At 41.7% G+C, this 25,709-nt stretch overlaps 1 protein-coding gene and 1 long non-coding RNA gene across 4 annotated transcripts in view; one reads left to right on the forward strand and one right to left on the reverse strand.

Moving 5' to 3' along the window:
• Positions 1-25,709, forward strand: part of LOC117444222 (carbohydrate sulfotransferase 8-like) — a 345,779-nt gene that overhangs the window by 182,855 nt on the left and 137,215 nt on the right. The window lies entirely within an intron of this gene.
• LOC139433513 (uncharacterized) lies at positions 22,669-25,181 on the reverse strand. Its single transcript, XR_011642967.1, has 2 exons — positions 25,110-25,181; positions 22,669-23,833 (listed from the first exon to the last, which is right to left on the reverse strand). It is a non-coding gene; the product is annotated as an uncharacterized lncRNA (long non-coding RNA).

Here is a 25,709-nt window from a genome sequence, read left to right on the forward strand (position 1 = left end):
TACTTACGGATCTTGTGAAGTAGAGATAACTTTGAATCTCTCGTCCTCTATGCTTCCACCAACAACTGTATTGGGGTTACATTTGAGTTCCCACAGTTCACAATACTCTGGTTGTTCTATCATCGGCCATTTCTGCTGCCAGGAGATACCCACTTGTTGTTGAGTTGCAAACTATTTTGTTGAGTTCATGTTTGCTTTGCTCTCCGGTAGGTGCTGAGGTAGTATGTGCTGTAGGTCCAGGGCTTTTATTGTGAAAGGGAAAGTGCTACCCAAAGGCAGACAGAGCTATATCCCGAAAGCAAGGCTTATGGAATAGTTTAAATCCAGAGGGGGACATTATCCGAGAGCAATTTCGTTGTGCAAACAACATTTACTTCCTTATAATGAGCTAAAGCAACAATATTAAATCCATTGAGCTGCATTCACATTTTAAAACAATTCTGAATAGCTATTTAGAAGTATTTGGATTCTGATTACTGTGAGGTTTTTCTCAGTAATTGTAATGGACTGCGGTCACCATCATTTGTAGCTTCATTATTATAAATCCATTTCATATTATTGTATTGCAAAGCCCTGCATGTAATAAACACCGCTTTCCTCCGTAGATCAGTCGCAAAATAAGACATTACAATCCTGCTATTGCATTAAATACATTAGGGGGATTTATTATCTCTATGAGAATGCTTATTTGAACCAAACATCCATTTCACATTTCCAATGAGTCATGCTCGATTAAATTCAACGTGTTGAAGATGGAAGAGAGTATTATCAAGCCAAGCTGGTTTGTGAAAGTCTAATTAAAGTCCTACTTTTTAATGCAATATAAATGTCAAGCTCTGTGTGTGGCAGGATATTGAAATCAATCGGGCTTTAATATATGGGGATCCTCCGCCTGTGACGGGGATCAGCATGTCTACGTCACATGTTGAAAGATGGCGCTTTGGAGGAGGCGGAGGTCTAGTGGCTCAGACTGTCTGTCCTCTGATCTAAAGCTGCTCTGACACCGGAGCAGAAGCGCAGCATCAACAGATAACTCTGGTTCATTCTTCAAAACAGTAAATCACGCCCGGAAAACTGGATTAGTTTTGGCTGCTTAACACGCTGTTGTCATTGACGATAGGAATATATTCCCTTTCGCATTCTGCACCATCCTGTAAATATGCATTGGTTTGAAAGGGACAGCTCTTTCCTGGTTTGTATATGTACCTTTGTGACAGCTTTACAGGGCCTATAGCACCAGGAGAACAAAGTCATGCATTTCCCAGCAACCCTTTTGTTTTTAGCTTTTGAGAAACATCAGGAAGTAGAATTTATTACCAGCGAAAAATCTCTGCAACATCAAGGGGTCATGGACAAATCAGCAAAGCATACATTATATCACACAACGAAATGTATACAATTATATCCATACAGTATGTGGATACTGAATTCAGACATCAAGCCATAGTGTCAGCATTTACATATAGTCTGTCTGCAGTGACACCAGACTGAAAGGAAATCATTTCTTTCTGATGTCAACGGGATGAACAGAGATTGGCAGCACAGCCTTTTCGTTAGCTGAGCTGCGTGTTTGTGTGTTGTGCTTTACGAGCCCCTTATATCAAATGTATAGTGTGCATCATAGTCGCTTTCTCAAAGCTGCCCTCCATAAAGAACAAAGAGTGTTGGTTGTGTGAGTGAAAGGGAAGCAGCTTCCACGGTGTTATTTTCAGATTGTATCAGTCCGGGTATGTTAAGCGCTAAAGTGTTTCAAGCATTTAACACGGCTGACGTCCATTAGGCTGGTCTGGGAGGAAGGGAAGTCGGGCAGTGGGAGACAAAGGGTGGGGGTGTGTCTTAGGCACATTTCCACTCAAGCTGATTACAGGACCTCGTCTAGACAATACCGAGTATTAGAGATAGGAGAGGGGAGGGAGGGATGAAGTGATGTAGGGATGAAGGGTCAATGGATGGAAAGATAAAGGGGATTTTGTTATGTCTCGTAAAATCTGTTAAGTTAATGTTTTTAGTTCAGTCTTGTATCCTGTTTTATTTTGTAGTAACCTTTCCTTCTTGTTGCAGATTACCTCACTTCCTCCCTTTGTGTGTTTTCCCTCCACTGTGATTGTCGACTCCGCCCGAATTGTCTGCACCTGTTCCCCCTTAGCCTGCCTGTATATAGATTCGGTCTCCCTTGTCTTGTTGCCAGTTCGTGTCGTCCCATGACTGCCAACGTGAAGTCCATGTTTTTTCTGCTAAGAGCTAAGAACCGAGTTTTGTAATTTACTTTATCCTTTGCATTGTTGATACTATGTTAGCCTTTTCCTCGTAAGAGTGTTTTTCGTTACCTTGACCTGTTACCTCTACGGAGAGCTCGCAGTGCCACTTTTTTCAGTAAAGACTTTCTTTTGTACTTTGTTTGTCGAGTCGTGCTTTTGAGTAGTGATGGCGAGATGAAGCTTTGAGGCTTTCCAGCCAATTGGTTTCGCTAAAGGGTTCATCTCACGAGGCTTCATCATGGGCTTCATCTGAACACAAACCCCCTGCTGGTCAAAGTGTGTAAAACAGGCAGATTGGACATCTCAACAGTGTGCTCTCTCTCATACCGAGTTCCCGTTGAGTAAAGCCTTAGAATAACTCTAAACAACGAACATTAAATAATATGTTCATGTTAACAATATTGTATTTATTCCAGTTGAATGATTGTGATTGAAAAGCCTAAGGAGGCTGGTAAACATTGCAAAGAGGGATTTGTATTCCTTAATAATATTCGTAAACGTAACCATGTTGTAGCCTGGGCTAAACCATATCAAAGAATACATTTATTAACTACATTATCTCATTTAGCTGTAGCTTTTATAAACAACAACAAAGACGTATTGATCAGTCGTTGAACCAGGGACGCTGCGTCATGAGTCAACTGCTTTCCAGCTGAGCCGCAGCACACACACTAAAGCTCCCTGAAAACACTGCAAGATATTTATTCCTGTATTTATTTATTCATTTATTTATGCTTGTATCTATTTATACTTATGACATGTTCCGACCTCTATATGAGTGAGGGTCTGAGCTCTCTTGAGTCCATCATGTCAACGGGCCCGGGTACAGGAGGGGTAATATGGTTCTTCTTATACATCCATGGGTATGAGCGTTGTGTCGCTTCCTGAAGCAGTCCCGTGGTATCGACAGGCAGCGAGGCTTCGTTTGTCATCGATGACGTCACTGGCCCAAAACGATACAAGCCTCGGTACAAGCTTCACAAAAAGCTTCGGGGATTACTCGACACGCGCTCCGAAGCCTCGGCGCAATACGCAACATCACTACGGAGAGCTCACAGTGCCACTTTTTTCAGTAAATACTTTGTTTGTCGAGTCGTGCTTTTGGGTTCAAACTGGTTTGCCTAGCCGTGACAGATGTAAGTGAGGATGAGGCGTCAGGAGGTCTTTGGTTGGAGGGATGAAGGAGATGTGGGTGAGGATGAAGGGATGAGGGGTAGGGGGGATGAGTTCATGTAGGGATGATTTGCTCGGTGGAAAGAGAGGATGAAGGGGTGAGGAGGGCGACGATTGAAGGGATGTTGTGATGATTGGGGGGTTTCTCCAGAAGTGTTTCCTTGTGCGATGTGAGGGTCTAAGGACAGAGGGTCTAAGGACAGAGGGTCTAAGGACAGAGGGTCTAAGGACAGAGGGTTTCGTATTGTCATACTGATATTATGTACACACTGTGAAGACCACTGATTTATTGATTGATTGATTGATTGATTGATTGATTGATTGATTGATTGATTGATTGATGAAGGGATGAGGGGTGGAGGATTCAAGGGATGAAGGAAGGAGGAGAAGGAATGGATGTAGGGAGGAAGGAGTTAAGGAGTCAAGGGGTGTATGTCTGGAGGGATGAAGGAATGAGGGGAGGTTATTGATGTCAAGGGGTCAATGGTCGGAGGGATGAAGGGGATGTGGGTGAGGCTGAAGGGAGGAGAGGCAGGAGAAATAAAGGGGTTAGGGATTAGGGCTAGGAGGGATGAAGTGATATAGTGATGAAGGGGTGAGGGGTAGGAGTAGTGCTGCGTACCTGGACTCACATTCAGGTTCAGGTCCGGACTCAAGTCCAGAGGTTCAGGTTCAGGTCCGGACTTATAAGTCCGGACCTGAACCCATGGCTTGTGTCAAGTTGTGCGAGTAACTAAAGTGAACTTATTGTGAGCTAATTATCAATTGAAATTAACTCATAAACAACTGAAATTCAAACTCGTCAGGTTTATTGTGCTCCCTTCCAACTTGTGTCTACATTTCTCTAAAAAGTACAAATGTAAAAAAAAACACTTTTTTCCACTTAGTCTACAAATGACTTATGACAGCAACTACAGTGAACTACTACAAAGTTCAATATAATAATAATGTTTACATTATACAGTACATACTACATACATAGTGATGTACATACATACTGTTAGAAATTAAAATCAATGTTGATATGGCGTAATTTTGAATTAAATACACTATTTAATTTAAATCAGTTTTATTCTGAAAATCCGGAAGTTCACACTATTTACTTAATACTTTTATTCTGAAAATTCTTCACTTCCGGTTAGCATTAGCATGTGGGGAAATGCTACGTCTTCAAACCGTGAATCGAAGGTGAAATGACATGTGATGTTGTACACTGAGCACACTGGGATTAGCACTCATTTATTGACACTGAATCACGTTTATCAGGGAATGTTTAAATAACCACAGACACCAGAATATACGTAAGTGGTAGTTTTTTTGCGAGTCCAAGTACCGGTTCCTGACGTTCCGGTTTTAACCGGACTTGAACCGAAACTTTTTACAAGTCCAGTACCGGTTCGGCGTACCGGTACGCAGCACTAGGTAGGAGGGATGAAGTGATATAGTGATGAAGGGGTGAGGGGTAGGAGGGATGAAGGGATATAGTGATGAAGGGGTGAGGGGTAGGAGGGATGAAGGGACATAGTGATGAAGGGGTGAGGGGTAGGAGGGATGAAGGGACATAGTGATGAAGGGGTGAGGGGTAGGAGGGATGAAGGGACATAGTGATGAAGGGGTGAGGGGTAGGAGGGATGAAGGGATATAGTGATGAAGGGGTGAGGGGTAGGAGGGATGAAGGGATATAGTGATGAAGGGGTGAGGGGTAGGAGGGATGAAGGGACATAGTGATGAAGGGGTGAGGGGTAGGAGGGATGAAGGGACATATAACGGGATTAAGGGGTCAATGGGTGGCAGGATAAGGGGTGTTGAACCTAAGTTAACTTATTACCTTTATTGAAAACGCGTTGTATGACCTTTTGTGTATTATAGGCGCTTATTGTTTATATTGTTAACTTATTACCTTTTAAAAAGCAACAGCAAAGGAGAGTTTGCTTTTGTCAATGAATTGTCATTAGTGCTACGGTACAGAATCAATCTAGAAAGTATTACTGTATAGTTATATTAGCGATGGTAGCGGTGAAAGTACGAGTGTGATGTGTACCTGCTGAAAGTACCCTGTCCTTAAATCTCTTCTGCGTCTGGCAGAAATCATTATCAGTCGGCCAGTTGCTAAGTTGCAGGTAGTAATCATAAACCAATTTATATTGTAATGAGCATGACATTAGATGGAAGTGTTGAATGGGCCGTGCTCAACGGTGCTAAGCAGAGGCAGGGAGGGAAGTTTGAGTCCTATTAAAAGAAGTAGAAAACCAGCTGACTATGATTTGTGGTAATTGGCAAGGCGTTCTGCTTGAGAGCACAACACATCCCATTCAGTCACACTGTGTGGCTTCCATTCAAAAAGCAGCAGAAAGCATAATTATCTTTATTGCTTTCCCCCGCACAAAGTGAGTTCAATCGATCCACACTGGATGGCTCCGGTCCCTCACAAGATATGACTCTCGGTTTCATAACATCTAATTATTTTTGCTGACTGATCCCGGGCCTGGCAACATTCACATAATGAGACACTCCTCTGCCTTCCCGCTTGAATTGTGAAGCATCACCAAGGTTACTGTGAAGCGGTGAAACTGGGAAGCGGTACAGAAGTTACGATTCCCAGGAAAAACTAAAGCCAAAGGCAACAGTACGACCGGCAAAACATGACGTTATTCATGCTGCCATACCCCAGGAGAAGAGAAAGATGGGAACATAGTGTCCCACGGGGTCTGATGAAAAGCAAAAAGTAATTATATAACAACTACCGCTTTTCAAAAAGAGATATAAACTGCTTTTGCAAAGCTCCTACTCTTTGTAAGGCCTCCCACACAATGAGTGGCTTGGTACAACCTCTTCTCAGGGCTGCGTCAGCATCTACAATATTAAACTCTCTTGATATAAGATGTACAATAATAGAGCTTAATCAGTGGAGTATTGGGAGGTTTTCTAAAGGGAAATATGTGAAAGTGAAAGCAGCAATACCACACTCCACTGCAGCTGTATTCTGTACTGCACTGCACTCATCATGTTTAAGAAGAAGACGAAGAAGTATCAATACTAGCAACAAAAAGTACTTGAAGTCTCAAGAGTGGTATTCACTCTCTGTCCTAAACGGCTTGTTGGAGCTCCTGCCCCCCCCCCTCCCTGTGAGCCCAGTGTGCTCTGATTGGTCGGGACGTTGCGAGGCTCGTTGCGAGGCTCGTTGCGAGGCTCGTTGCGAGGCTCGTTGCGAGGCTCGTTGCTGCTCGCCGCTGCTGCGAGCTGCTACGAGGAGCGGACAGGTTTCCGGGTCGGCGATACAGCGAGAACAAGCGAAACTCATCCTGAGCACACACACACTCACAGCCGAAGTAAAAACAATAAGTGTGGCTTGATATCGAGAAAGAAAGAGGTTTATAGCGCTGTGAGAATGGGTCTGCGGAGAGCATTTCTCCGCCATCCCAACTCGTCTATTACCAACCAGGGAGCTCTCTGCAAGTCAATGGGACTCCCTGATAGTTAGCCAAGGGATCCTGGTGTGCGAGGGGCTCCGTGGATTGGTCCATTTGGGCCAATCCGGTCATTTGTTGTTGATCTGGGTGTTCACACGTCACAGAACCCAGGAAGCAAACAATGGAAAAAGAGAAATGTCCAACGAGGCGTTCTGGGGCGCAGACAGGTCTTCTCTGTGTCAGAGTTTTACTCGCTACAGGGTGCACTTTGAGGGTTTGTGACTGCAGACCGTTTACATGCAGACAAACCTTCATAGCACAAGGGGACGGGTGATAACTGGAAACACACGACATGGGCCCTTTAATAACTGCAACTGATATTTGTTAAGTTTTTAATTGTGTATCTGGTGAAGATGGAGGTCATTTTAACTGTCATCACAATGAGTTATAAGATGTCTATGTGTTTGGTTGGGCCATTTGCCCTTCAACTACTGCTGTCATGAAGTCAAATGTAAAGTACAAGCTCTGAATTGTACTGGGGTAGAAAGTGGAATCAAATGGTGATAAACCACCAAACAATACCTAAGAAATGACCTAGATTCAGTACTTGAGTAAAATAAAGCACAGTAAATATATATAGGGTATAAAGGAAGCCAAGAGACCTATAAAGTACATTTTAGATCAGTCGTATCACACATAAGCTTGACATGTGTGACATAACTGAATGTATGGTATTCAGACTACCTGTGTTCAACCCCTCCAATTGACTTACATTGAAACTGTTTTTTAATATTTAGGGATACTAAACTCATTGTAATGAAACTCATATCAACAAACTGAAGGTCAAAGCTGGATTTGGTTTGTAAACAGAACATGTTTCTCTGCTGCTATATTCAACAGACAATACACAATTCTGTCTACGCTTGATTATGGTGTATCGTCATGCTTCTCCTTACACCGTAAAGTCTCTTGACTATATGACATAGTGCTGCGCTTCTTCACAGGTGATATATTTCTAACCCTCCGCAGCATCTCATGTGCCCCCCATATCAAACAGAAGCATTTCATGTTGTTTATTTATAAGGCTATACTATGGCTATACTGCAAACATTGCCTTCTGCTCTCAGGTTTTACCTAAATACAATGTTTACAATGTCATATCACAGGACGTTTTACATCTGCTGTATTCTTGTTCCAACCAGATTTGGAGATAGTGGCTTTAAATAGTTTGCTGCACATAAATGGTTCGGGTGTCACCTGCAGATTATTCAAAATTGAATTTATATAATTGCACTTTAAATGGATTTTCAAAGTTGTGAACATTTATGTTTTTGGAATCTCTGTCCGTCTGTTTTTGACTGATTTGTATTCGTTTGTATTTTATCTACTCAAAAAGAACACCTGTTAAATAAAGGATCCAATAACAAAGTCCTCCCAAGTACACAATAATGAAATCATTGTAGTAAGAATATCATTAATATGTAATCACATGGGGTTGGTAGTGATGTTACGTATTGCGTCGAGGCTTCGGAGCGCGTGTCGAGTAATCGCCGAAGCTTTTTGAGAAGCTTGTATCGTTTTGGGCCAGTGACGTCATCGATGACAAACGAAGCCTCGCTGCCTGTCGATACCACGTGACTGCTTCAGGAAGCGCTTCAGATCGGTTGAACCGTTGAACCACAACGCTCATAATACCCATGGATGTATACTAAGAACCATATTACCCCTCCTGTACCCGGGCCCGGGGACACGATGGATGAAGAGAGCTCAGACCCTCACTCATATAGAGGTCGGAACATGTCATAAGTATAAATAGATACAAGCATAAATAAATGTAGGAATAAAAACATGAATAAATAAATGAATAAATATGTTAGTGTTTTCGGTGAAATTCAGCATGTGTGTGCTGTGGCTCAGCTGGAAAGCAGTTGACTCATGACCGCAGGGTCCCCGGTTCAACGACTGAACAATACGTCTTTGTTGTTGTTTATAAAAGCTACAGCTAAATGAGATAATGTAGTTAATGAATGTATTCTTTGATATGGTTTAGCCCAGGCTACAACATGGTTACGTTTATGAATATTAGTAATAATAATAATATATAATATTTTTATAGCGCCTTTCAGGAAACCCAAGGTCGCTTTACAAGTCGGGTAGGGGGGGGGGAGTAGGGGAAAAAAGGCAGACAGGTTAAGGGGGTAGGGGGGGGGAAGTAGCGGAAAAATAAACCTATTAAACTAACTATACGGTAAGGAATACAAATCCCTCTTTGCAATGTTTACCAGCCTCCTTAGGCTTTTCAATCACAATCATTCAACTGGAATAAATACACTATTGTTAACATGAAAATATGATGTTATGTTCGTTGTTTAGAGTTATTCTAAGGCTTTACTCAACGGGAACTCGGTATGAGATACAGCACACTGTTGAGATATCCAATCTGCCTGTTTTACACACTTTGACCAGCAGGGGGTTTGTGTTCAGATGAAGCCCATGGTGAAGCCTCATGAGATGAACCCTTTAGCGAACCAATTGGCTGGAAAGCTTCATAAGGCTTCATCTCGCCATCACTAGGGTTTGGTGACCCAGATAATTCCCCTAGCCAGCTGAACAAAAAACACAATTTTCTCAGCAGATTTGTGAACACGCCAGAATGAGGAAAAGTACAGGTGTGATGTATAACATGTTGGTGCTCTCTGGGTCACTTGCATTGAACAGAGCTGTTGTTAATTGCTGTTGGTCCTGCAGATCAATCTAGTGATCTGAAGCACCTGTGTTCGGGTTCACTCTCCAGCAGGTACAACTTATATTCTCTGTAAGGCAAGTGTATTCATATAGCACCTTTCAACACAAGGCAATTCAAAGTGCTTTACACAAATGAAAGACATTAAGAAACATATTATAAAATGGCATTTAAAAACACTCACCTGTCAAGCCCCGAGCCTGATTTTCAGGTTTCAGGCTCGAAAATGACCTTCCCAGAACAAATGACCATATCTTCCCTTCTAAAAGGGTTAAACGAATAATCTTTGTTCTCAAAGTAATGATAAACCCGTGAGTTGGATGTAGAAACAAGTGATATTTGACCTTTTTAGACAGATTTAGCAAAGAAACCTCTTCTGGGGCCATTTGGGTGGATTTTCCATATCTCTGGCCACCCTTGCTCAATGTTGACATGTGACATCTCTTTCTGACCGTTAGAGCCAATAGAATCGAAGGAAAATCGTCCCGCACACACTCATGTTAAAAAAAGGTTGCGTCTTTGCGCATGCAATCTTGCTTCAGATCGTAGGAATATCCCTGCTCTGATATTCGAAAACGGTAGATTATCAGAACATTATCAGAACATTTCAAAGGAGACACAGTCACATTGGATTAACCTACGGATTAACTACAGCATCGTTTTTATCGTTTTAATGCCATTGAAGACCAGTTTAGACCAGACAAAGACCTAGGTAAGCCATGTTAGCGTTTTAGGCTACCTAGCGCCACATGTTTTGATGTACGTTTTTGTTGATAATGTCGCGAGTTTGTATCTTTCAGTGTTGAGGTGGGCACCGTTAGATTCTGTGTCTTTACGATCATAAACGATGTGTTGGATGTGCAGCTAGGATAAGTAATAAGGGAGCTAGGAGTGATTTTCGGTGCAGTAATAGGTTAGCATTTTTCGCTCTGGGCTAATTCAGAGGGTCACTGTTAGCATTGTGTGTTTTAAAAAAAAAAAAATGATAAAGATCAGTTAAATTAGTTTTTTCCAGTTATATGGATATAAAATATTCCCAGTTTATTAAATATTAAGGTTCCTTAGACGTTGTTTCCTGCAAATGACGCGATTTCGGCCCCGGAACCGGGTCCGTGGGGCTTAAGAAGCAAAGATAAAACATGAATAACAAAGGTACATGAATTAAAGTCACAGTGCAGTGTGAGATACACACATCTGAAATGCGTAGCTCTGACTCTCAATCATTGCTAACTTTTTAGCAGAAATAGTTTTCTTTGACCTCACTTTCTTTCTACTTTCTTTTTGAACTTATCCTTTCGTTATTTCAAGTGTTTCATGCTAAACGAACCTCCTTTGGAAATGTCTAATCCGACCCCATGGTACTTTTAGTTTTAAATGCACATTAGTTAAGTTTACTTTGTCTTTCTAGGACTTTTTTGGTATCCTCCGCGTTCCAGGGTATTGAAACCAAAAGGCTTGTAAAGAAAACTTGAAAGAAAACTAAGTGCAGCAACGCTGATAGAACAAAACACACGCAGCCACGTGTGAGTCCTCAACTTCATCACATTATAAAGTCAAATGTTTCCCGCCCCCTCTGACAGTTTTCACCTTTTGCACACTGAGAATACTGTACCACTTTCTTTAGTATTTTCCCTAAAATGCAACAAAACCCTTGGCGCCTTTAAGGCTTGTGAAAAAGCACAGATTTTGTTCATGTATGGTTTTTGGTATTAAATTATTATTTCAGCCTTTGAAATAAACCTAATTCATGAGTATCAGGGTTCATACGGTCATTAAAAACCTGGACAAGTCATGGAAATTTAAAATGCTAATTCCAGGGCCTGAAAAAATTGTGGAAAACCACATTTTTCGCAACGTTTTGGAAAAGTCATGAAAAAGTAACTAAAGTTCCATCAAATATAATTGATATTTTATCTAATCGCCTAAATAGTAACGGCAATAAATACTGTAAGTTTTATATGCAGACCTTATTTTTCTGTTCCATGTTATAATAAACCATTTTCAGTGGTACCGCTGAGAGAGTAATGTTTTCGGTCATGGAAAATTAGGCAAAGGTCATTGAGAAGTCGTGAAAGTCATTGAAAATCATTGGTGAAAAAGTGTATGAACCCTGATATATGTTTGTATATATAGAAGTGTATGTGAACGGACATATTTATGTGTATTTATATACATATATAATTATGATTTATTTGTATACGTTTAATATTCAAAGATCATGGGAGAGGTCTTGCTATGTGGATATACAGTATATGTCATTTTATTATCTATATAATGTTTTGTTTTGTTTCTATCCATGACGAAACATACCTCTTATAACGTTTGCCGTTAAAATACAATTACATTTGGGTCCCTGACCAACCGTTGAAATTGGATGACTCGAAGGAGGGTATTAATATTGAATTGAATTATAAGTATACAAAAATGTAATAGGTGATAGTTTGAATTAGTGTTAATAGTATTAACATGGGGAATAGGGGATTGTAACTAGGGATGCACGATAATTATCGGCCCGATAATTATCGGCCCGATATTAGGAATTATGACGTCATCCCGATAAACCCGATACCAGTATTAATAGCCCCGATAATATACAATATATTTTTTGGGTAAAAAAAAAGAAGAGATCCTGCGGTGTGGGTGGATTGGGATGAGGGGCGCTTGTTTTTCACTCGGCACCTCCCGGTTTGCCAGTACTGTGGTATTAGTGGTTTAGGAAGAGGGGAGTTCTTCACAAATCCAGCTGTGACGTAAATGGCGTGCGGCCGTGAAGCCAGGACAGTAAACAAACATGTCGTCGGTAGTATGGGACTTTCAAAGTTTCAGAGTTGGAAAGTTCGCTTGCTATTTGTAACAAATGTAATGCAGAAGTTCCACAAGGAGGGAAGAAGGCAAAGAGCTATAATACTTCCAACCTGATCAGTCGCCTGAAACCTCGCCATTGCTACGATGGTGTGTTAAAAGCGTACGGAGACAATAATACAATACAAAGAGTGTGTGTGTGTGTGTGTGTGTGTGTGTGTGTGTGTGTGTGTGTGTGTGTGTGTGTGTGTGTGTGTGTGTGTGTGTGTGTGTGTGTGTGTGTGTGTGTGTGTGTGTGTGTGTGTGTGTGTGTGTGTGTGTGTGTGTGTGTGTGTGTGTGTGTGTGTGTGTGTGTGTGTGTGTGTGTGTGTGTGTGTGTGTGTGTGATGGATCGTTGGAGCTATGTGCAACTCAAGGCATATGCTCGAACGGGAGCTGCCTGGACGCTGCAATCATGTTGCGCGCACTATCCGTGCTGAGTGTGCTGACTTCTCCTACAATGTCCCGCTGTCTGCTTCATGCATCAAGTCAAGTGCTCGGCGCAGTTGTGGCGAAATGTCGCTCCTCTGTTTTCATTTAAACAGCTCCTTATATCCGTTAGCGCAGCTAGCTAGCACCAGATGCTAACAACAACAATGCACGTAAGGTCTCTCTCTTGCTCGCTCGGGCCACACACACCCTCCCGGTCCTCCCGATGGCCAGTCGGTGCCTGCCGGTGAGCGTGGAAGTGTGGTCTGCCACAAGCGGGCAGCAGGAGCGGGGCTGTCAGCATCAGCTTGTCGATGGTATTTTAAACTCGATGCGCTCTGATACTACGGGGCGGCCAAGGAAAAAAAATACACATGCGTTAATCGCGTTAAAATAATTAGTGGCGTAAAACATTTTTTATTATCGGTATCGATCTTGAGAAACAGGAAGTTATCGGTATCGGTTTCAGAAAAACAATATCGTGCATCCCTATTGTAACATTTGATGTGACCCAGAGACATTTTAAGTACAGTAGTAATGTAAAAACAGAGGATACAAGTGGTGGTGGTAATTTGAATGAACCACTTCCACCTCACATGTAATCCCACTGGACTCCTCTTCTCTGCTTCGAGTCCTTATTGCTGTTTCTAAAACAACTTTTAACTTGCACTATAAATGGCACATGTCGTTCCACAGGCAGATATCGTTTCCTACGTTCTCTCATTTACCCCTGCACCTCTGAGCAAAGGTGTCCATGCTGCAAACAGGCACTTAAACCCATTGACACAATTACATGCTATGTTGAACAGCACTAGAGGCAGTAATGTGAATTCACTCCGGCAACAAAAAATCATAATTGTGTCAATATTTTGGCAACAGAATGATGGTTTCAGAGAGCTGGAGGATCAATGGGAACTTCAGCGTTGTGAATATAACTTTACCAGTCAGCTGTTTGCAGTTGAAACGAATCATACAGAAATCTCAAGCATGTGAACTTCTGCGTTTATGTAATTATAGAGCACGATCCTTCTATTAAACCTGAATACATAACTATAGGCTATTATGCTAATTCATTCCCCGCCATCTCGAGGTGGGGTTTCGGTGCAACATTTACAATTTGATGGACACCTTTATTCCAAATGCCGCACAGAGACATCACAACATGCTATTAGGCGGTCCGGATACGCATTTTTTCAATGTGGTCGTCCACGCTGTGATCGACAGCTTATCTGAAACCTTCTGAATGATCAGTCTGCAGCTCAAAGCAAACTGTAATCAGTATTTGCAAATGGTATCTGAGCCCGCTCTGCTCTGTTTGTATAAGACAGGAAATCCATTACTACAATGCTCATATCTATCGGATTAGATGTTCAAGACAAACGGCCGTTAATTAAGGGTTATTACAGAATATTAATGGCCTGCTTTGTCTCATTAGCAATTAGAGAGATAATTATGTTTGCTAGCATTTAAGGCATATCATGTTTACAGAGTGTAAGCCTGGTCAGTAAACAACCCTTTAATCATGCATGCTCCGAATGATTTTATCATAAAGAATCTGCATTAATCACAACATTCCTGAAATTATCATGGATTCAGGTATCTTATCTTTAGTTAAGTACAATATAATAGATGGATGGATGGATGGATGGATGGATGGATGGATGGATAGATGGATGGATAGATAGATGGATGGATGGATAGATGGATGGATAGATAGATGGATGGATGGATGGATGGATGGATAGATGGATGGATGGATAGATAGATGGATAGAGAGATGGATAGATGGATGGATAGATGGATGGATGGATAGATAGATGGATGGATGGATGGCTAGATGGATAGATGGATAGATGGATGGATGGATGGATGGATGGATAGATAGATGGATGGATAGATGGATGGATAGATAGATGGATATAGAGATGGATATATGGATGGATGGATGGATGGATGGATGGATGGATGGATAGATAGATAGATAGAGAGATGGATGGATGGATAGATGGATAGATAGATAGATAGATAGATAGATAGATGATAGATAGATAGATAGATAGATAGATAGATAGATAGATAGATAGATAGATAGATAGATAGATACATGGATAGATGGATGGATGGAGAGATGGATGGATGGATGGATGGATGGATGGATGGATAGATAGAGAGATGGATGGATGGATAAATGGATGGATGGATAGAGAGATGGATGGATAGATAGATAGATAGATAGAGAGATGGATGGATGGATGGATGGATAGATGGATGGATGGATAGATAGATAGAGAGAGAGATGGATGGATAGATGGATGGATGGATGGATGGATAGAGAGATGGATGGATGGATGGATGGATGGATGGATAGAGGATGGATGGATGGATGGATGGATAGATAGATAGAGAGATGGATGGATAGATGGATAGATAGAGAGATATATGGATGGATAGATGGATAGATAGATGGATAGATGGATGGATAGATAGAGAGATGGATGGATGGATGGATAGATACTTTATTGATCCCAATTATTTTGTTACAAAGGCAGCAGTGTGTTTAGACATTAAAATACAAATAGTTAAAAAGTGCAATAGAGAATTAACAATTCAAAATAAAATGAAAAATGTTATACAAAATATAAACAATTTAAAATATTCTGCATAATTAAAATACTGCAGTAGCATGAATAAGGGCTTATACTACAAGAGCATACTGTACATAAATAGGATAGTATAATATTATATATATATATGTATATATATATATATATATATATACATATACACAATATAATAACTATGTTCTAAAAATACTTAATGAAAGGTAAATACAATACAAAATGAAAGCACAGCTGTTTTATCAGAAACATGTTATTGAAGAATTTTAGAGTAAAAATACTGCAGAATACGTCTTAATATTATATTATTATAATTTGTTATCACCAAAAAATACATTTAAAAGCATGTTAATCCTGTGGTTTGTCAATGTTGAACCAATTTAGATGCTTTTAAAAGATACTGTGTACATGTATACAGTATTGCGTCATATCAGAATACGATGTTTTTATATGCAGAATTAGCTAGATACCATACATCTAAAACACAGGTAATGGAGTGAAAAGTACTTCTGAATGTTAGGGAATAGAAGTATAAAGTAGCATGAAATATAAAAACTTCAGTAGAGTACAGAAAGACTCAAAATAGTACTAGAATACAACACCTTTCACCACTGCATTAAAGGATTAAGTGACATTAAAGGAAGTGTCCATGAGTAGGAGATCGTCGGATACATTTAATACGTGTATTTTCCAAATTAAAACAGATATTACATGTTTGTCATTTTTAGTTTTAACACCAAACTGCTGTGATATTAAAGTATTTCAGAATGACAGAAATAACAGCTCTTTCTTGACACGGGGCTAACAGCGGGAACACGATGCTGATAATCTCATACAGCAGGTTATTAAAGGCAACTCTAATGAGCAGCCGCCCCCCAGGTATTCCTCTGCAGTGTTACTTTAGCAGAGTCAGACGGTGTTGTTATTCCTGAATATAGTTTCTACCCTTCAGCTTCGCCTCTTGCCGTTGAAAGCCTCACGAAGAATTAGAAGTGATAGTTCTGTTTGAAAGATACTAATTGAATTATAGAAACAACCACTGCCATCTGCATAATGTTCAGGGCAGGATGTGTACGTGTAAAAGGTTTGAATAGTGCAGCCACCACCGTGGATTTTCATAATTCAAACAAGCCGTATTAAATGTAGATTAATTGCCAAGGTGAAGATTTAATTTGATGAAAAAATAATTTCCCTAATGTTTTATTTAACACTGCTGTTTAATTAATTAAATCACCAGCAATTTATTATGGAGCAGCGACACAGGCTGTCGAGTCTAACGGGATAAAGACTGTGCTAATACTATGGATTCATTTCTGAGTTATTGATACTATTCAGTCTTACATGTTTTCACCTTTTCTGCAGAATGAGCGAATTGAATAGACTTCTCAATCACTGATATTTTCTCTCACGTCACATCGGATAATCCCAACGCCTTCGCACTGTTCCCACATTGATCCGTGGTCGATGTTGCCTTCGGCGAGGCCTCGAAGCCGTGCTCTCGAGTCACGCTGGAGGAAGCTAGGGGCCGCAGGGTGGGATCTTGAATTAATTTGCAAGGAAGGAGGTGAGATATGGCTTTCAGGGGGAAGTCTGCAGAGGGTGTCTTCAGATTGTCTTGAATAGACCCCGGGGAGTCTCTGTTTCATCGTGAGGGCGGTTGAGTTTCTCCTCGCCTTCTTCGGGTCCAGCTGCCCGACTCTGAGAGCGGGCTGTGTGTCCCGGGTGCACTGGCTTTAATGCATTCCTCTTGTTCCTCTTTCTCCTCTTACATGTGGATGCATTGGAGCACACACACACACACACACACACACACACACACACACACACACACACACACACACACACACACACACACACACACTCTCTCTCACAGACAGCAAGAAGCACACACATCCATGCTTAAACACACACACACACACACACACAGCAAGAAGCAAATACATCCATGCTAAACACACTCACACACACACACACACACACACACACACACACACACACACACACACACACACACACACACACACACTCACAGACAGCAAGAAGCACATACATCCATGCTTAAACACACACACACACACACACACACACACACACACACACACACACACACACACACAGCAAGAAGCAAATACATCCATGCTAAACACACTCACACACACACACACACACGCACACACACCACACACACACACACACACACACACACACACACACACACACACTCACAGACAGACAGCAATAAGCACATACATACATGCTTAAACACACACACACACACACACACACACACACACACACACACTCACACACTCACTCACAGACAGCAAGAAGCAAATATATCCATGCTAAAACACACTCTCTCTCACACACACACACACACACACACACACACACACACACACACACACACACACACTCTCTCTCTCTCTCTCTCTCACACACACACACACACACACACACACTCACAGACAGCAATACGCACATACATCCATGCTAAAACACACTCTCTCTCACACACACACACACACACACACACACACGCACACACACATACACACTCTCTCTCTCACACACACACACACACACACACACACACACACACACACACACACACACACACACACACATACTGAGGAATGCAGCAGTGCATACATATACTTGTAGTATACGCCTTTGTCGTTTAATTATAAAAGGATGATTATGTTTGTTTACTTTGTAAAGCAATGTAACCTCTTGACTGAGCATTCATTTGAGTATGCATTGTCGTAAAGCTTAAAGGAATAGTTGACATTGTGTGACATTTATTTTGATATAAAGAATGATAACACTCATACCCATCCATTAAAGACAAGGCTACAGTATAAAGCCAGTTAGCTTAGCCTAGCTTAGCTTAGATTAGATTAGTTTAGCGCAAAGACTGGAAACAGGGGGAAGATGTTAGCCTGGCTAAACTAAGCCAGCTGCAACACTACATGTTATGCACCATACCCATGTGTTACAAGTCTCTGTATCACTTAGGGTTGCCAACTTCCAGAAATGGAGAAACGGGACACACGTTGTCCCGGCGCGCGAAGATTTTCGGGTTTCTGGCGGATTTAGTTTTTTTTTGTTACTTTATTTCGGTTTTAGGGTTATGTTATTTAATTCTTTTGGGGGAGCCAGCCCATAGGGTTCGAACATGTTTTTGACCTTCACAATGCATAGAAGACTATGCATACCTACACAATACAAACACAATGGTCTTACACCTGCATTAGGCTACTACATCACATTGTACATCAGCATGTTCAAATCGGAGAGGTGGGCACGAGGGACGTCTGGGCACCTCGATGTACAATTGGCTATTTTGTCCAAAATGTTAAAAAATTAAATATTTGAAAAATGGTATTAAGTAATGCAAAGTATACATGATGTGAACATGCACGGTACATCATTATTAGACTTAATGTTATCCTTCAACCAAACATTTTCCCATCAATAGCCGCGTTCACACTGCGGTACTTTTCCCACAAAGGTTCATGCGAACTTAGTTCATGCGAACTCTTTAGTTCTCATGAACTAAGTACAGATCGCGTTCACACCAGAATAAGTCCCTGGGGGAGGATTAGGCAAATGAAGCCGCTGACGTCACTTCTTCTTCTTCTGCTTTGGGTTTACTGGCAGGCCGCAAATCACTTCACGGCGTATACTGCCGCCCAAAGTCCCCGGCCGGAAGTCCCCGGAGTTGGGGAAGGCTTCAGTAGAAGCTGCTGGGACTCCCAGCAGCTTCTACTGAAGCCTTCCGAGTAAATCGCCAGAATGCCGACACCTCCTCATCTCCACCGCTCCCCTGTTTTATTGTGTGTTGCCATAAGTTAGTCTCTCTGCGTTTCTGCGCTGGGCTAATGCTAATGCTAATAATGCTAATGCTAATAATGCTAATGCGAGGATAATAAAATGGCGGCTTCACAAAACTTTTTGGGAGTTTTACGGGGCGTGGTTTGCAATCCGCCCAGCCAATCAGGAATATAGCTCTTTTCTCACAAAAGAGCCGCTCGAAAGTCCCTGCTCTCTAGCAGGGACTTTCGAGGGGGTAAAAAGGTTCGCATGAACTACTTTTAGTACCGGCTCTTTTTGGTGTGAACGCGATCATGAACTAAGTTCGCATGAACCTTTGTGGAAAAAGTACCGCAGTGTGAACGCGGCTAATCAGCTGACTGACTCTCTCACACACGCGCGAGCATTGTGCCTGCCCTGTTAACTGAGCGGTCCTAGCGCCCTTCGCATACAGCACACAAACACACAGGCACGCAGCCAGACACACTGCATTGCGCGCAAACAGAAACATATTTTTTATTTTTCCCTTTACACTGGAGTCCGGGACAAACAAAGTCCCGTACGGGACACGCCCCTTTTGGCTCAAATACGGGGCGTCCCGGCCCTAGTATCACTTGACTCCTGTCATCCATCATTCTTCTCTCCTTTATTAACAAAGTAATTTCCGGGCGTTCAAACCTGAATGTTCCTCTGGATCTACCTGGTCAGTTTTCTAACTGTGTTTCCCACTGAGTAATTTGACAAAGAGATTGATGTGTGAAACTTGTGACTAACTTTGTTTCCTCTTTCTTTCTCTCCCATCCATCTTCCTGTGCGGCCATTCAATCATCTCTCCCCGCTGACGCTGACAGGTAAGCACCATCTTTATCCTATCAGCTAAAGGGGTGTCAAACTCAAGGCCCGGGGGCCACATTCGGCCCGCGACTTCATTTTATGTGGCCCCACAAGAGCTTGCAAAGAATATAATATGTTTATTATACGGTTGCATGCTACAGAAGCACGTTGCCCATAAACTACATGTCCCACAATGCATCTCTAATATGACGTTTTTCTCAGAATTTGCCTTTTTTTCTTCAAAATATGCATTTTTTTCATAGAATTCCTTTTTCTCAGAATTTGATTTTTATTTCAAAATGTCACTTCTATTTCTTTTTTCTCCAGAATTTGGCTTTTCTTTTTAAATCATTTTGGGACATATACGCACTGAAAAGACTTGCAATTATTTGCCCTAGACTTCTGCTTAGTTATTACCCTATCCGATGATAATCCAATGCAGAGGCAATGATGTCATATAATACATTATTTTATATATATGATATATTTATATATGTATTTTTATATATAGTCTTAAAGTTACAACCGGCCCTTTGAGTGCAACCATAATGCTGATGTGGCCCGCGATGAAATTGAGTTTGACACCCTGAGCGAAACACTGCAGGGACAAAATCAACACAACTGGAGCTTCAAAAGCAGTTTGGCAGTGGGCACCTCATTCAACCAATGCGGATCAATTCATTTACAAAGTCTCAAAGACCTCCGTGAAAACATTGCAGAACTATGTAGGACTTAAGTACGTCCCTTAAAAAGTCCCACGTTGTTTCCTCCCAGAGTGAAGCAATGCGAGTATTAGTGATAGTCGTCCTCGCACACGAGCTCTCTGACTCGGAGGCAGTCGTCTTTTGCAGACTTCAAAACCGCAATGAGCCGGAAATTGATTTCAAAAGAAACATAAAGCAGATTTCGGATGAGTTCCACACGGTGGCTTGTTCCCAGAGAAAGCGCATAATGGATATGCAAAGTACATCCCTATGCACAGGGCGGCAAAGCAGAAAACATTTCGGCAGAGCTTGCATACTTGCGTTTGTTTGAAGATATCAAGGCTATTGTTTCCCCCTGGAGGAATTTGACTTGCTGGAGGAGGACGTTTTTCATGAATTGTTTTCCATTCGGAGGTGGTTGCAGAAGCCGTGTTATGCATCTGTTTATGAGCAGCTCCATAAAAGTAGCCTTTGTTGTTGATAACATGTAAAGAAAGCTGTGGATCGGGGGTTCCTCGTATGAAGTGAATAATAATATAAATTGTTCCTTACATCAAATGTTTTCTATTATTACATTATTGACTGTTTATTGGGTTGTTCTGAGAGTAATCGGATCTACTTTGCGTACAACAACCCTGCTGCAGTCGATACTTGGACTCATTTATCAGTGCACTTCTGACGATAAGCGCAAAGGAGTGAAACCGGTGAGAGGCGTGCGATAAGGAAGACGAGTATTGACCGTCTTAACGACACCATCAGAGAGCAGCTCGAGCCCTCCTGCCCACGGCTTCAAAACTCAGTTGTGAAACATGTATTTGCTCTGCGTTGACTTTCCGTTCACATCGAATGTTTAGAAGCCGCATTTCTTTTCTTAAAACGCGCCTCAAGGCGGGGGATTTAAGTGCCACATGTTGGCATGTTTCCAGTATTTCGATATAACGTATTATTATGCCACTTTGGGTGAGCGTGATAACACCACAGGATACTGCACTGACCGAGCTCACATCATTACATCTGATTATCTCACCAGCAGCTCGTGAACAAACTGGGACAGAAAACTGACACGAATGATTTGCCGAACGTGACGGAAAACAGATTTTCTTGAGCATGGCCCCATTGTTTCGATATAACCAATTATGCCACGTTGGATGAGCATCTGTGGAAACTTAGTCTGGATATTGTTGCAGATGGGGATAGGAGGGAGTTTCACATCTCTTATCACAGATGTGCCAATCATGTGGACACATGAGGGCGAAACGCTAATATCTGGAAGCCTGCAACTATCCCACTCAAGACACCAACACTACCAATCCTACTATAACCTATCAGTGTTTTTCAAAGTTGGGGCCCCGACCCCCCGGGGGGCCGCCAGGGGGTGCCAGGGGGGTCGCGCAAAGTTTGAGGGAAAGGTTTTTTTTTTTTTTTTTTTAAAGTTAAATTTTTTTTGTGGATTTTATTAATAACTGCATATCTATCTATGTGTGTGTCCTTTGATGTCAATCTTTTAATATTTTTTACTTATTCATATATATATTTTTAAATCACACGACCGCCCTTCAAGCCAATCAGAATCGAGCTGCCGCTACTGAGAGTGAAACTGAGTATCTGCTCAGCTTTTGGAGCAAGTGAGAGCTAGTGAATATTTCGCTCTGCAGCTGGATGAGAGCACGGATGTAGCAAATATTGATGTTTATATATAAGAATATAAATATGTTTATTGTTAATATTATATATAATACTATTAAGGCATAAGTAGCTTTCAAAAATGCTAAAAATATGTTAATTGTTCATATTACTGTTCAAAATTATATAATATTACAAAGACAGAAATCACTTTCAAAATGCTTTCAAAATATGTTTACTGTTGAATATTGTGTTAAGAATGTTTATAACAGAAGACACAATGAATGTAATGAATGACAAACAAAAGATAAATACAAAAAATGTTTAGAAGAATAACTGATTATTAATACAAATATATATTAAGAAAATGTATTGAGCTGTATGATTAATTTGTCATATTCTCCATCATAATGTACTCATCATTTAAAAACATTGCAACAGGGGGGTCCCCGCCAGAGGATCATGCTATATGGGGTCGTTGGCATGGCAACGTTGGGGAACCCCTGCTCACATCATTACATGTAATAATCTCACCAGCAATGTCTTGAACAAAGGAAGACAGAAGACTGCTCCGGACACAAATGATTTGCCCGTCTGTCGGGAAACTGAACTTAAGATGCTAGGAAGCATGTTAGCAGTATTTCGATATAACCCAGCGTTATGCCACTCTCAGTGAATTGCACTGTCGATCCCACTCACGTCAGTATAACCAATAAGACTCGTGAGCAAAGTAAGACGGCTTTCAGTTTGCTGAATGTGTCAGAAAACTGAACTTTATTGACATTTAAATGTTCGCTAGAAAGCACACTCGGCTGTGAGGGTGCGATGTGTGTATTGATACTTCGTGCTGCACCGAAGACATGTTGTTCCAAACAGAAAAAAACACATCATTTACAACGAAAGTATCTCAAGAGGATCTTCATCAGGGACAGCCTGTCCTCCTCGTATCTGTGTCCAGTCACGGTGGCGTTCTTCTGAGTCCCCTTTAACCTCGTCCTCCATGCGCCCACCCACTGCTGGTTTGTTGCATCCGTAGCTCTGTGTTTGATGTGTGCCGGGCAGCGACATGACGCATCAGCTGCCAGCGTATTGTCGGGATGACTGTGCCACATGAGAGGCGTACGGCTTGTTGTTGTCCGCCTGCTTAGTTCCCATCTCACACTCCCAACTAGAGCAGTCCTCTCACATAAAGTGAACCCCATACCACTAGCTTGTCGCTACAGAATGCGGCCACGCTGCCTCACGGTCTGTGGAGACGCATCAGGTCAGCTGCCCACGTCGCTGCCACAAAGCCAGACCTGAATACAACCCGGCTCTTATACCTCGCACATCATTGATGAATCAAAGTCGTGCTCGATGCTGTCATGCTGCTTGTTCCCTGCGTCTACACACACACACACACACACACACACACACACACACACACACACGCACACACACACACACACACACACACAACGTCATCATGAGGTTTTTAATGAAAGCTAATCTTTTACATTGATGTATACAGTATGCATCTAACAAGAGAGCTGATGGAAGAGTTGGAAGAGGACAGGGCAATAAGATATAGCATTAAACTTGAATGTGCTACAGTATTGTTTTTGCTTTTAAGACTTTTTTGTTGTTGTTGCTCTTTTTTTTCAAGAGTGGTTGAATTCGCATGCTGTAGCAAAGCATTTGGACATGAAGGACGTTCAGGTTGAAGGACTAGAGGATACAGACTAGTGTGCAGCCTTCATTAGGACACACCAGCCATAGCCATAGACAAATGGACGGATACTCACCTTGATGCCATTTATCAGTTTGCGGTCTAAGACGAGAACACCGAGGATACCAAGAAACCGTATATTCCTTCTTGTTTCATATTTGTTTAAAATAAAAATTCCACTTGATAGGCTTATTAAAAAAAAAAGTATTGCCATTTTAACCCAGCGCAATAATGGCAGGCCACTCCAATAACAACCCAACAATTATAATAATAATAATAATAATAATGCATTTTATTTATGGGCGCCTTTCAAAGCTCTCAAGGACACCTTACAGAGCATAATTAAAGAAGAGCACACAGTAATACAAGACTTACACAAAAAAAATAATAATTATAAAACAAATTCAATATATTGAATGCCTATTGCAGAAAATAAAATACAACCGTGGATATTATCAAAACAGAAGCTTGATTTCACGAAAGTCTTTGCTACATTTAAATGCTGCAAATCAATGAGTGCAGTCCAGCCTTAAAGTGCTTTCTCCCCGTAGTCCGTATTCTGAATAGCAGACGGTAATGCACCAAACCCTGTACGAAAGGCTCGAATGTGTTAGTGAAAAAATATAAAATGTTACGTTGGGAAACCAGCCACGAAAAGGCATCATTCTTTGATCTCACGAACTGATTCGACCACTGTCTGGTTGCTGCTGTTTCGTCTCGAAGACTCCTTCAACATAACGCCAAGTGTTCTGACTATGACCTGATAAAGCAGTTCAAGGCGGTCATAAATTGCTCCAACGTAGCCCTCTCTTCAAACTGTACACAGGGTGTCTGGATCTCAGGCCTCCAGTCGTTCTTCGAGGACCGTAAAGGACGGTAAAAGTCGTGTAAAGCCTTGTTCCATCGACAGCTCGGTGGATTATGAGTTTAGTGTCTGAAATGTGTCACTCACGGGGGCTTGGCCTCTGATCTGTTCACCGCTCCGACAGTCGCTCACAGAATCCCCACTTTCCTTTGTTCTCAGTTCCTCTCAAGGTTGCCAAATGCAGTACAGGATTTCCTCACAGATGCATCCGCCAGCACATGTGATCACTGACTGACGGACTTGTTGAACTTCGGTGCCCACTTTGAGGCTGATACGAACAGCAGGAACGACACTGGTTGCTTCCCATTATTCACACGGCCCATTGGAAGACCCTTTCACCAATCGCTGAAACTCAGATGTTTCTCCGTCCTCATAATTATTTGTTTATAGCCCTGTGGCATTGATTATTTCTCCCTCACTGCCTCGGCGCTGTCCTCCTCCAATGATCAGACACCCAGAGGGTAGAAACCACACAGGACTTATTCACCGGCCCTCTGGCTCATCGGGATGATCCACAAACCCGAGTAAAGGCAGCATAAAAACGGCCTGATTACCACCTGACCACCGCGGGCTGCTGTTCCACCCAACATGGACGTCTCCGATGGAACTATCGGCTTTGAAGTCACTGAAAAACCCCACGTTTTATCAGCCTACCCAAAGTATCCTATTCTTCCTCCTTCCATCCAA

Source organism: Pseudochaenichthys georgianus, chromosome 3 (assembly GCF_902827115.2).
Source record: "Pseudochaenichthys georgianus chromosome 3, fPseGeo1.2, whole genome shotgun sequence".
NCBI lineage: Eukaryota > Metazoa > Chordata > Actinopteri > Perciformes > Channichthyidae > Pseudochaenichthys > Pseudochaenichthys georgianus.